This window comes from Rhodnius prolixus, unplaced genomic scaffold (assembly GCF_049639745.1).
Source record: "Rhodnius prolixus isolate KJV_2025 unplaced genomic scaffold, Rpr scaffold_11, whole genome shotgun sequence".
Classification (NCBI taxonomy): Eukaryota; Metazoa; Arthropoda; class Insecta; order Hemiptera; family Reduviidae; genus Rhodnius; species Rhodnius prolixus.
Genome location: NW_027411625.1, coordinates 12,409,986 through 12,420,586, shown reverse-complemented (window position 1 = coordinate 12,420,586; position 10,601 = coordinate 12,409,986). Strand labels below are relative to the sequence as shown.

General features: G+C 34.2%; 1 long non-coding RNA gene across 1 annotated transcript in view; it reads right to left on the bottom strand.

Moving 5' to 3' along the window:
* Positions 1–9,911, bottom strand: part of LOC141459475 (uncharacterized) — a 32,276-nt gene extending 22,365 nt beyond the window's left edge. Inside the window, exon 1 of the long non-coding RNA XR_012461492.1 lies at positions 2,362–9,911. This is a non-coding gene — a long non-coding RNA (uncharacterized lncRNA). The remainder of the gene's footprint in view (positions 1–2,361) is intronic.
* Positions 9,912–10,601: the final 690 nt, after the last annotated feature.

The following is a 10,601-nucleotide window of genomic DNA, read 5'->3' as shown; positions in this document are numbered from 1 at the left end:
GGATTTTTCACTTTTCTGTACATATTACGCAACACTTTACCTTGTGTCTATTATTTAGAACGGTAATACAAAAGATTTATTTCATATTCATTCTTCTAGCAACATACTCTATGAACTTAGCTTCTCTTAGAAAGGGAAGTGCGATTCCAGCGGAAGCATTGGTACTTATTGCAAGGATGGATTCCTATGGATTAATAGCTATTGCAAGGATAGATCCATATAGATTAATAGCTATTGCAAGACAAACATATATATTACTAATTATATAAATTAGGAATGCTTTTAATATTATTATTATTATTTTATTTATGTCTTAATCCCCTAGAAATGAATTAATGCGGTGAAATTAAAGTAAGTTAGGCGCTTCTTCTAGGTGTTCCCGAAACTGAAAGGATCTTGGGGAGACGTTGGACTTTTCGACGCAGATATCTGCAAAACCAGCCCATGCGCTCGGTCATACACCACTCAAAAAAAAGAAGTGAAGTAGCCGATCTTCTGAGGAGACCAAGTTATGAATTTTTCGAGGAGGTGTTAAGTAGGTGGAGGATATAGTGTTATCGATCATCAGCACTTAGGTAGTAGTCCTTTCAGACTGATCCTAAAGCTGTGCTACTAACTTCTCAACACAGGAGAGAGCTGGTACGCATTCTTATCAAAAGTTAAATAAAGGTGCGTCAACACTCAAGGGGTCACGACGACTTAGGGCATTGCCAGCTGACGAGCAATGTTCTTCCTTTAAAGATAAAATGAATTTAAGAGAACACTGCAAGTTCAGAGAGAAATCTCAAGTTGGAAGCAAACGCGTAATTTTCATAGATCGACAGGTAGGCCAAAAATATGACTGAAACTGATAAAAAAAAAAACTGCAGAAATACTTAACTGCAATTAAGTTTTTTGAAAAAACAACAAAAATCTGTAAAAAATTTGATTCAGTAAAGCAGCACTACTAGTTCGCTACTTCTGCCCAAAACCTAATAGTCGGGTAAGATTTTAGTCCCAAAGTGGATATCAAATTTCAACTTCTTGCTTTTTCTTTTGTAGTTACGCTAATCATAACCACAAGTAGTCACAAATACAGAGAGATCAATTTGGGGGGGAAATACGAGATTAAACTAGCAATCGAAAATCTTACGCGATCGTAATACTTCTTGCCACCTACGAAAAAATATATTTTATTAATAAAATATATTAATAGAAATGTGATAGAAGAAGTAATGTTCGGAATCTTCAAATCCAGGGAACACAATGTCTTGTTTCTAATGATCGATGGAAAATATTGCGACACATCTGTTGAATCCGAACATTTTTACTTCAGAATAATTAGAAGGTTAGGGTGGCCACCACTGTAGGTTATACTCTGCTAAATTTTAAGCCTTAATAAAAAGACTAGAGCCATTTCCAAATAACAATATATGAGAAGAATCATTTTCGAAACTTCGTTAAAAATGAACAACAAAATTTTGTTGTTAGTTAAAAAGTTTTCAATGAGCAATCTTATCTCCCGGACCAAGAATTAGCAGCTAGCTCATTGATCTCATTAAAGGTAATCAATTACACCATGTTTACTATTTGTGCGTAATAAATCCTTTCTATTCTAATATATGGGATCGCAGTCAACAAATTTGCAGCTAAATTGGGCAGCAAAAAATAGTTAGAGAACTACTCATTAGTTTAGTTTGAAACTACTAAACTGCTACAACTAAACTCTTTTTTACAGAACACTGAATTTAGAAGGGTTTTTAGGGGAGCTATGACGCCACGCTTCCTTCAAAAATATCTTTTATTGAACTATACACGTACTAATAATACAGAAAGCAACAAACGTAACAAAATTTCAAGAAAACTTAACTGTGAACTTGGGTGAAAATTTTACATCTGATTTTTTTTTTTTTTACATTCTTAAGGGACCACAAATACGCATTTCTTGGGATATTAAAATATCTTCGACATTCAGACAAGATGATAAATACTTCTTAGGGTCTAAGTGAAAGACTAAATAATAATTAAGGTTGCAAGATAAGCGAAAACATGTATTGCACAAAATTTAGCAATAGCATATAATAGGTGGGTGTGAGGGTATAGCCCGACATGGAACCTATCCTAAGGTAGCTAGAATTGATCCTATACTAAAACTCACTCTGTGTACAGACAGCTCAACTAGCCTTTCAACTAGAGAAGACGTCTACTTTTTGGGGCGCGGTGCAATTAAACTAATATTAGTAACAATTCTTTTACATTAAAAGAAAGAATTCTTTACAGAAATGATTACATTAAATGATGCAATTTAGTCAAAATGCATGAATAATTAATCAAAACACCATGCAGCACACGACATTTATAAAATATATATGTATTATTTACCTGCCAATAAACCATTTTAACTGCGACGTAGTGTTTGTTTAAAAATATGACGATTGTTTTCTTTAATCTATTTTTTTCGCCTGCTCTTGTCGATGTTGCAAAAATTTGTTCTAGTTTTTCACTTTTTGTTCTTTTTAAATCAAGCACTACCGCATATGTAAGGCTTTTCATTAAACAAAAATAACCGAAGTACACGAAAAAACTTGCGTTTTCTTTGGAGAGTAATTTGTTTAAAAAGTTAGGGGGCCACAAACTCATCTCTTGTTGGGGGGGAGGGCTTTTAAAATAGCTAATGATTTTTAAAACTGGCCTTGACAACGAAAAATAAAAAAATTAATTAAAAAAAAGAAGGAGAATGTTTTTACTTTTTATTCGCTCGCTCTTCCTCACTCCCTTCCTCTCTCTGTCACACATAGAACACAAACATCTGTGTGTTCGTCAAAGAATAAAGTGATCAAAATTTTGGGATGTATTAAAATTATCAAAAAAATACTCGACCACATTTTGTGAAGCGCAGATTTATTATTGGGCCCCGTTACTAAATAAAAATTGGGCAGTTATTTAAGAACAATGCGAATAAATTATGTTTACAAAAAAAGCTCGTGTGGCGATTAGCAGAAAATAAAATTAAACACAATTCCAAATTTCCTTTCTTGATAAAATTTCACAATTTATTCTAAAAAAAAAAATGAACTTGAAAAAACCTTCACTGAATAAAAATGTATATTTATATCGAGCAAATTTTATTTATTTATTTATCTTTTAAGCGTCATACAAATTTTGAAAAATTAAAATAGAAAACTACTTTGAAACATTGAATATGAAAAACATGATCTTGAAACGTACATCAACTCTACACTGCGGCATTACTGCGGGTACAACTCAAAGTGTACTTGTGGGGGTCGAATACTCCCAACTCTTGTGTGCTTTTCCTATCCCCACTACAACTGTATTTTGACTCCACACACACACACACACATCAACACACAATAGACACATATACACGTACACGATATAACCACACAGTGTGAGTGTGTGTAAAAATCATCTCAGTACTGTGTATTTGTGACCTTGGCCTCCGCACTTGACATTGAGAAGAGCTGTTTGGTTTTATAATATAGCTATGTGCTAACAGAACGTACTTCTAGCACTAAATACAATATTATTATTATATTAATGATATAAAGTAGATTTTACGTCATTTATTCACTCACACAACTTTCTCTTGCTATAATTCTGAAGGTTCTAAACTTATTAATTTCCCTAAAACTTCGTAATCCAATACATATTTAACTCTTGACTACCATTATATTTTAAAAGGGTCCTTTATTTGAAAATTCTTAGAAAATATAGTTTAAACTAAAATTTAAAGCTCAACACGTGTGTATAATGTAAATATGAAGTTTAGGAGCCATTTTCGAGAAAGATTTTTAAAAAAGTGAAAAAAATCCCTTTAGTGGAGCTTTTATAATTTTCGTTTAACTTGGAATTCAAACATTCCATTTAATATTTTGCAAAGCGTTTAGTCCATAAATTACGGTCAATCGCCCTCGGCCAGAAATGCCCTCCTTATCGAAATTACTAAGAAAATGTTAAAAATTTGTTTACCTACAAGGATAAACTTAATGTTTTTGTTATAAACTTTGTATTCCTTAAACAACAATAACTGTGTAGGCACCACGGTAGCCGAGTGGTTAGAGGTGGAGAACTGAAAAGTTATAATATGCATTGTGGTACTGGGTTCGACTCCCAGTCTTTAGGCCTTGGATTTTATTTAATGGTTAATCAAAGAAATTTACAGTAAAGTATGTTTGCTAGTCACCACCGTCCACGACACCAAAATTGGTAGTTTACAATAACTGTTCTTCAATTTTATAAAGGTTGGTAGACTGATGATTGCAAGCAAAATACGGTAACGTGTATAAAAATAAAATAATTTAATAATTGAGACTAATTAAGTAAAATAAAGGGATATTACCAACTGTGAAGAAGTATGGGCCACAAAATGGGTCTGTTAAGCTCAGTCCAATCTGCAGTGGCACCTAAAAGGGTTTTAGAGGTTGAACTCCCAAATATTTGAAAGAATACAAGTTTCCAAATAACGATGCCGAACTCGCAGCCATTCCATGAAATAGAACAGGAAATAGGCATTTCTTTCTTTTTCATTCAGTCTAATCTGTACAGGTTATCTCTTGATAAACGCGTGCGATGCGTGTGTTTATTTAGTCAAGAGGTCCCCTATGTTCGTCGGAATGGTCTCCTACCTGAACGGTACGTTTGTTGGCCACCAGCATGAGGTATTATTCACAAACTGTACATCCACGCTTTTTTAACTACGGCCGTAGGTGCCTCAGGCCATTTTGTGGGTAACATGGGAATACTTCTGGACCAGGCAGGGATGGCTACCTCATTCCCTTTTTACATGAAAGATCTGGTGACACACCGACATCCTCGCAGACTCTCCTCAGCTTTGAATTAGCTTCTTAGGGACTTCGACACCCAGTAGAATAGCCAGAAAAGATAACGATCTAGTAAAATTGATTATTATCCTTCTCTTTTAATCTCAGCAGATCAAATTAATTGCAAATATCTCTTTAATTTTTCAGAAAACATCTCATTTGAACTTTTAAATAACTTTACATTAGGCGTTTCACTTTGGTCTAAACTTTTTTTTTTCTCGTGGAATATTTAATGTTAGTGGGGTTCTGAAGAGCTGTGACGTCACAGTACAAATTCAATGTGAACATGAACATTTTACAGTTATGATCACTATATTCAAGTTAATTAGAGCAAATTCTCAGATATAGAAAAAATACTTGTTAGAGCAAATTAAATTACTGCATTTCCTTCAAAGAATACGATGTTATTTTAACTCTTGGTCTTGGTTTTTATTATTATTATTTGTTTTCCAGCCGTTTCAGTGGGTTATTATGTTGTATTAAAGCACTTTTCGTATTCAACTCACTCATAATCGATTGAGTCGACTGTGAATTTAATTAAGAATTAACAAACATGTAAATACAAGATAAAGCAACCTGAAAAATGAAATAATAGTAGTTAATATCTAAAAATAAAAACTTTAAAAATTAAAATAAATAATTAAATCTTCTCCACAAATAGAAAATAAATTATAATTATAAAATAAATGAAGGAGGAGAGGCATTAAAACCACATAAAGTAACCAAGTGCTTCAATGCAACATCAAAGACCTTTAGAGGCCTTTGGGCCTAAGATGACCTTGAGAATGTTGAAACTTCTGGAAAAACAGCACCTTTACTGGTAACAGCTAGATACGTATATTATAGAGTTTGGTTAAGTACAAACCCTGCTCTGGTGAACCGAACGGGCACTTCTACAAACAAAACCATTCAAGGCCTCTTAAATCGAAATTGATCATGCAGAAAATTGAGAAGTTAACGGAATTGATGTTATCTCATCCTGAATAGATTTGGCATCATCAGATTATCGTTTATTCCGAATAAAATGTAATACATTTTCAGCAGTTCGTCCAACGATTTAGTCTTATGCAGAACGTCAACAAAATTGAAGTAATGCCTATTTTTTTTTCAGGCGGGCAATTACGTCAAACTGCCACATTAAATATCAAAGGCGGCTAGCAAACATACTTCGCTATATTATACACATTTACAAATTAAAATGGGCCAGCCGACTAAGAGCTTCACAAATGTTGCATATGATGTTCAGTTCTTTAAAGATCTTGATATAGTCTTTGATTTCAGTCTTCATTGAAGAGCTGTAGACATCATAACTTTGCGGGCTTAGTCTCTAACCGCTCGGCTACTGTGACGCCTTTGCGCAGAACATCATGATGGACTATATTTTAAACTTTAGCTTCAACTTTCGCTGGTGTGAAAAAGTATTTCTTTTTTTTTTTGTGCAGGATATAGATTCTAAGTTTTCACCAAAGATACACATATTTTTTGGATGCTCAGTGAGCGAAAAAATGATCTTTAATATTTGGTTATGGAGCAAAGGCTGGACCGTGTCCAGAAGAACGGAACGTCCTAGGCTACGTTGATGGTGTGAGAGAGGATGCCAGAAGCCTACTTGGCTTCAGAAATTTGGAAGGCTTCCGCAATGAATCGAGAGAACACGAGTATCGAGGAGGCCGAGGCTCACATTAGTGGGCTGCAGCGCCGGTTGATGATGATGATGATTGGACAATAGTCGTGTGGTGCAATATGCCCATTAACAAAAAAAAAGAAAAGTTATTCAAATCAATGGTAACCGTTTTCGATAAATTTTCAAATTTGGTTCTATTAACTGCCACTTCCAGGTTACCAACGTTCCCAAAATATAGAGACACCCGCCAGTGCTATTTATATCACTTGATGTTAAAAAGAAAGAAGATCAGTAACATTATTTTGCAGTGAAAATTCAGAGAAGTGTTTAAAGCGCTGCAAAACAAAACCAATAAAACTAAAAAAACTATCCTTTTTGCATTCTAGCATTCGTGTGCACTTGCAATGTAAGAAGAATTTTACTATAGTCAGCGTTCTTCAAGTAATAGAAACATCTCTTCAGATATAGCGTATTTCCGGTTGCTGGGCTTGGCCAAACCCTTTGAATCAAAAGCGGCAGTAAAACCAAAACGAAACCCATTACCTCCTCAAGGAACCCTAATATAATCAATATTGCTTGGCAAAAAGTTTCAAAGTGATAAACCTAACGGAAGTAATGCGCCACTTCTAAAATCAAATAAAATCTTTAGCATTTCCGTTAGATTTGCCATACAGTGGAAAGATAGTCCTATCTTTTATGAAAAGTGTCCTCATAAAAATTTAGCTGGGAAAATGTTTCAATCAAGTTACAGACCTAAGCTTATGCTATTTTTATTCTAAGTTGTTTCAAGAAAATCGTTACATCCGTTTTCGAGAAATACCCTGAAAACGGAAAATCTATACCGGGCATTTCCGGTGGGGTTATTTTATCCAATAGCTTATTTTCAGGTCCCATGAGTTTAAAGAAAGAATTTAATAACCAAATATGCCTCTTCTGTGATTCTTTTTTTTTTTTGGTATTTTTTAGTTTTAAGCAGGCCACAGACGAACACACTGAAATCCTAAAAAAAAAAAACCACTTCTTCGTGCTTAGAAAGCATAAAACATATTTCTAGCAGAAAATCATCAAGATCACCCGGCAAAGAAAAAGCAATTAAAAAAAATTGTAACCCGATTATAGCACCTAAGCGACATTTCAAATAAGAATTTGCTGAAATTCTCCCAAGTTTTGAACACAACTAGCACACTCATGCACATCAATTAGGATTCGAAATGATTAATATTTACTCTATTTGTTCCTTAACTGTGAATAGAATACTAATTACCAAATTTAAACTGTATTTTTTACAGTACTAATCACTTTTCTTTTGAATTAATCCTTTTTCCAAAAATACTTAAACTCATTCTGGTAATTTGAGAACCACTTTTCTTATCAAATTAAACAACTTTAGGAACCAACTTTGTACAATTTTAACCAATTATCCTTCACATTAACCTTCTATTAACCATTTATTTATTTAATTCATTATGAAAGAAAATTGAACTACTTCAGTAATTATTATTATTTATTCTTACCTCATTTTGAAGAACTTAAAAATACTATTCTTTATGATTAGGATCTGAAAGTGGATAATGTGAGGGATACACTTGCTTAAAACTGTCCAAAAATTTTTCAGCTACCAAAATTCCCAAAAAAAAAGATTAATTTTTAAGTACAGGATGGCTTCTAAAAGTAGTAAAGGGTCCAAAATGAGGTATTAAGATTTCAAGAGCGATTATTAGGTCTTTAAAAAATTGTTAAATTTTTTTCAAATTAAATAAGCCAAATGAAGGTTAAATTTGGTTGGGTAGAGGTTTAATAATTTACTGGTGGGTAGAATTTTTACTCGTATTTATCTCTTTCTTCCTTCAAGGCCTATCATTAATTAGAAAATTTCACTACCGAAAAAAAAAAGGTTGATGAAGAAACAGCTGATGAAGCTACACCGTGCTCTACGTGAAATCCAAGGGCAAGATGTCCTTGGTCAACATATTATCCGGCCATGGTTTCTACAAACATTGATACAGGTAATGGATAATACAGACCTTACAGGAAAAGATAGCTTCCTAGGTTGGCAGCAATTCATTTAAAACTTCACTCATGAGAAGCTATACCGAATGCGGAAAAAAAAAAAAATAAATAAATAAAAAGAGAAACTAGTGCACATGCGACATAACCTGGGCCAATGATCCAGAAAGCCCGCTAACCTGGTGCAATCCACAGTCACTTACCCAGACAACTCACTTCGCACCACACCACACTTTCTTAGCGTAAATGGAAATGTTTATAATGATTGTACCGATATTTCTATAAAATGGAGGGCGGTAAGCCAAGGGTGAGCGATCCAACAGCTGGATCAAAGGGTCTGCAGTAATACATTCCTCTAAAAGGTAAAACATTAACTAAAAAAAAAAAAAACTTAAAAAAGGTAATTTTATTCAAAACTAGAGCACATTCTCTCACACATACACCCTTATATTATACGTATATGTTTGTATAACGAATATATACACATTCCTTTTTTCGAAAATGTATACCACCGACTGTAAAACCATACTCTACGACACAGAAAGACACAGTGCCCGGCAGTAATTTGGGCTAACTCACACATACATTCACAAACACACACACACACACCCATGAGGGAATGGCGAGTTTGCGTCATAAGGCGGTCGATACCACCCAGGCACCCCCACCACTAGAGTGCCCCCACTTTGCCCATTCGATCACCCATACAGACACACACAGAATAAACAAAATTGAACTTTCTCTTACTTTTTCTCAAGAATTCCAGCTTACCCCACTTTTTTTACGATATTTCAGACTCAAAAATAATTATAAAATATATAAACCGTACATATACAGAAACTCGTTTGAGGGAGAGCTTCATCCCCACATTGTCCACTAAAAATGATGTATCCGGAAGGAGCAGATGATACAGTGTATGCAGTGGATACAGTGTAGTTTAAAGAAAAGTCATTGTTATGACAATAAAACCAAAAAAAAAAAAAGTAAAGTAACTGCCTATTTCTTCAGGCAGCCTATACGTCCAACTACCAATTAGATTGTCATCGACAGATGCGGATAGCAAACATTTTACTACCAAGTTCTCGTATTAAACATTAAATAAAATCCAACGCCTAGATCGTGAATCGAACCGAGTACCACAATGCATATTTGCTTTGCAGGTCTCGCCTCTAACCGCTCCGGCTGCCGGTGTTATCGAGAGTAAGTAATGCAACAATCAAGGGTTGCACCTGTGAACGCCATGAGACAGTGAGAAACAATGCTCCACCGCAGAGTTAACTGAAAAAAGTGCGTATCAAGGTTACCCCTCTCAGATGGGTCGTTTTTAACCCCCTCTTCATTGGCTCTTTAACAGCACATCACGCAATAGGAGTTATTTTCATGGTTATAATACTAAATAATAATGCAATCATTTTATTTATTTATTGTAAATAACAGGAAATTTTTAAATAATCTCTTGAAACAGATGAAATATTAGAAGAAAATAAAAAATGTGATATAAAGTGTTTGTTGATTCTTTAAACCACTGGGAAACTGCGAAGAAAATTTCTTGGAGATGCACCAAAATCACGGGAGAAATAATGCAATCCTTACCTAAAGGTGGTGAGCAGTTCTTTTTCTAATAGGTTCGAACAAATAAGAAACTACTGTTGAAACAAAAATCTTTGAATTTCCAATGTTTGAACTAAGTTGTCGACAAAAAAAGGTAGATTTTCTAAATTGCTTAGTGAAATTTACAATATGAACTACCTTGTTGCCTATTTAGAAATCAAAATCACAACTCCTCTTTGCGCAAGATATTGGAAACAAGGAGATAATAAACGTGAAACTCTAATATACCCTAATATGACCATAGACATAGATGAACCAAAAAAAAGCTGGTAACACCAGTGCACGATGGAATGGATGAAGTAAGTTGACCTTGGGCTGCCAATTGCACCGTCCTATTTGCGCTTCAAATTTTCCAGACAAAAAAACCTCTGATGCATCCTTGGTTGATATCCATGTTTAATATACTATTGTAGTAACTGTAAGTGAATACACGATAGTATGTAGTAACTGTAAGTGAATACACGATAGTATGTAGTAACTGTAAGTGAATACACGATAGTATGTAGTAACTGTAAGTGAATACACGATAGTATGTAGTA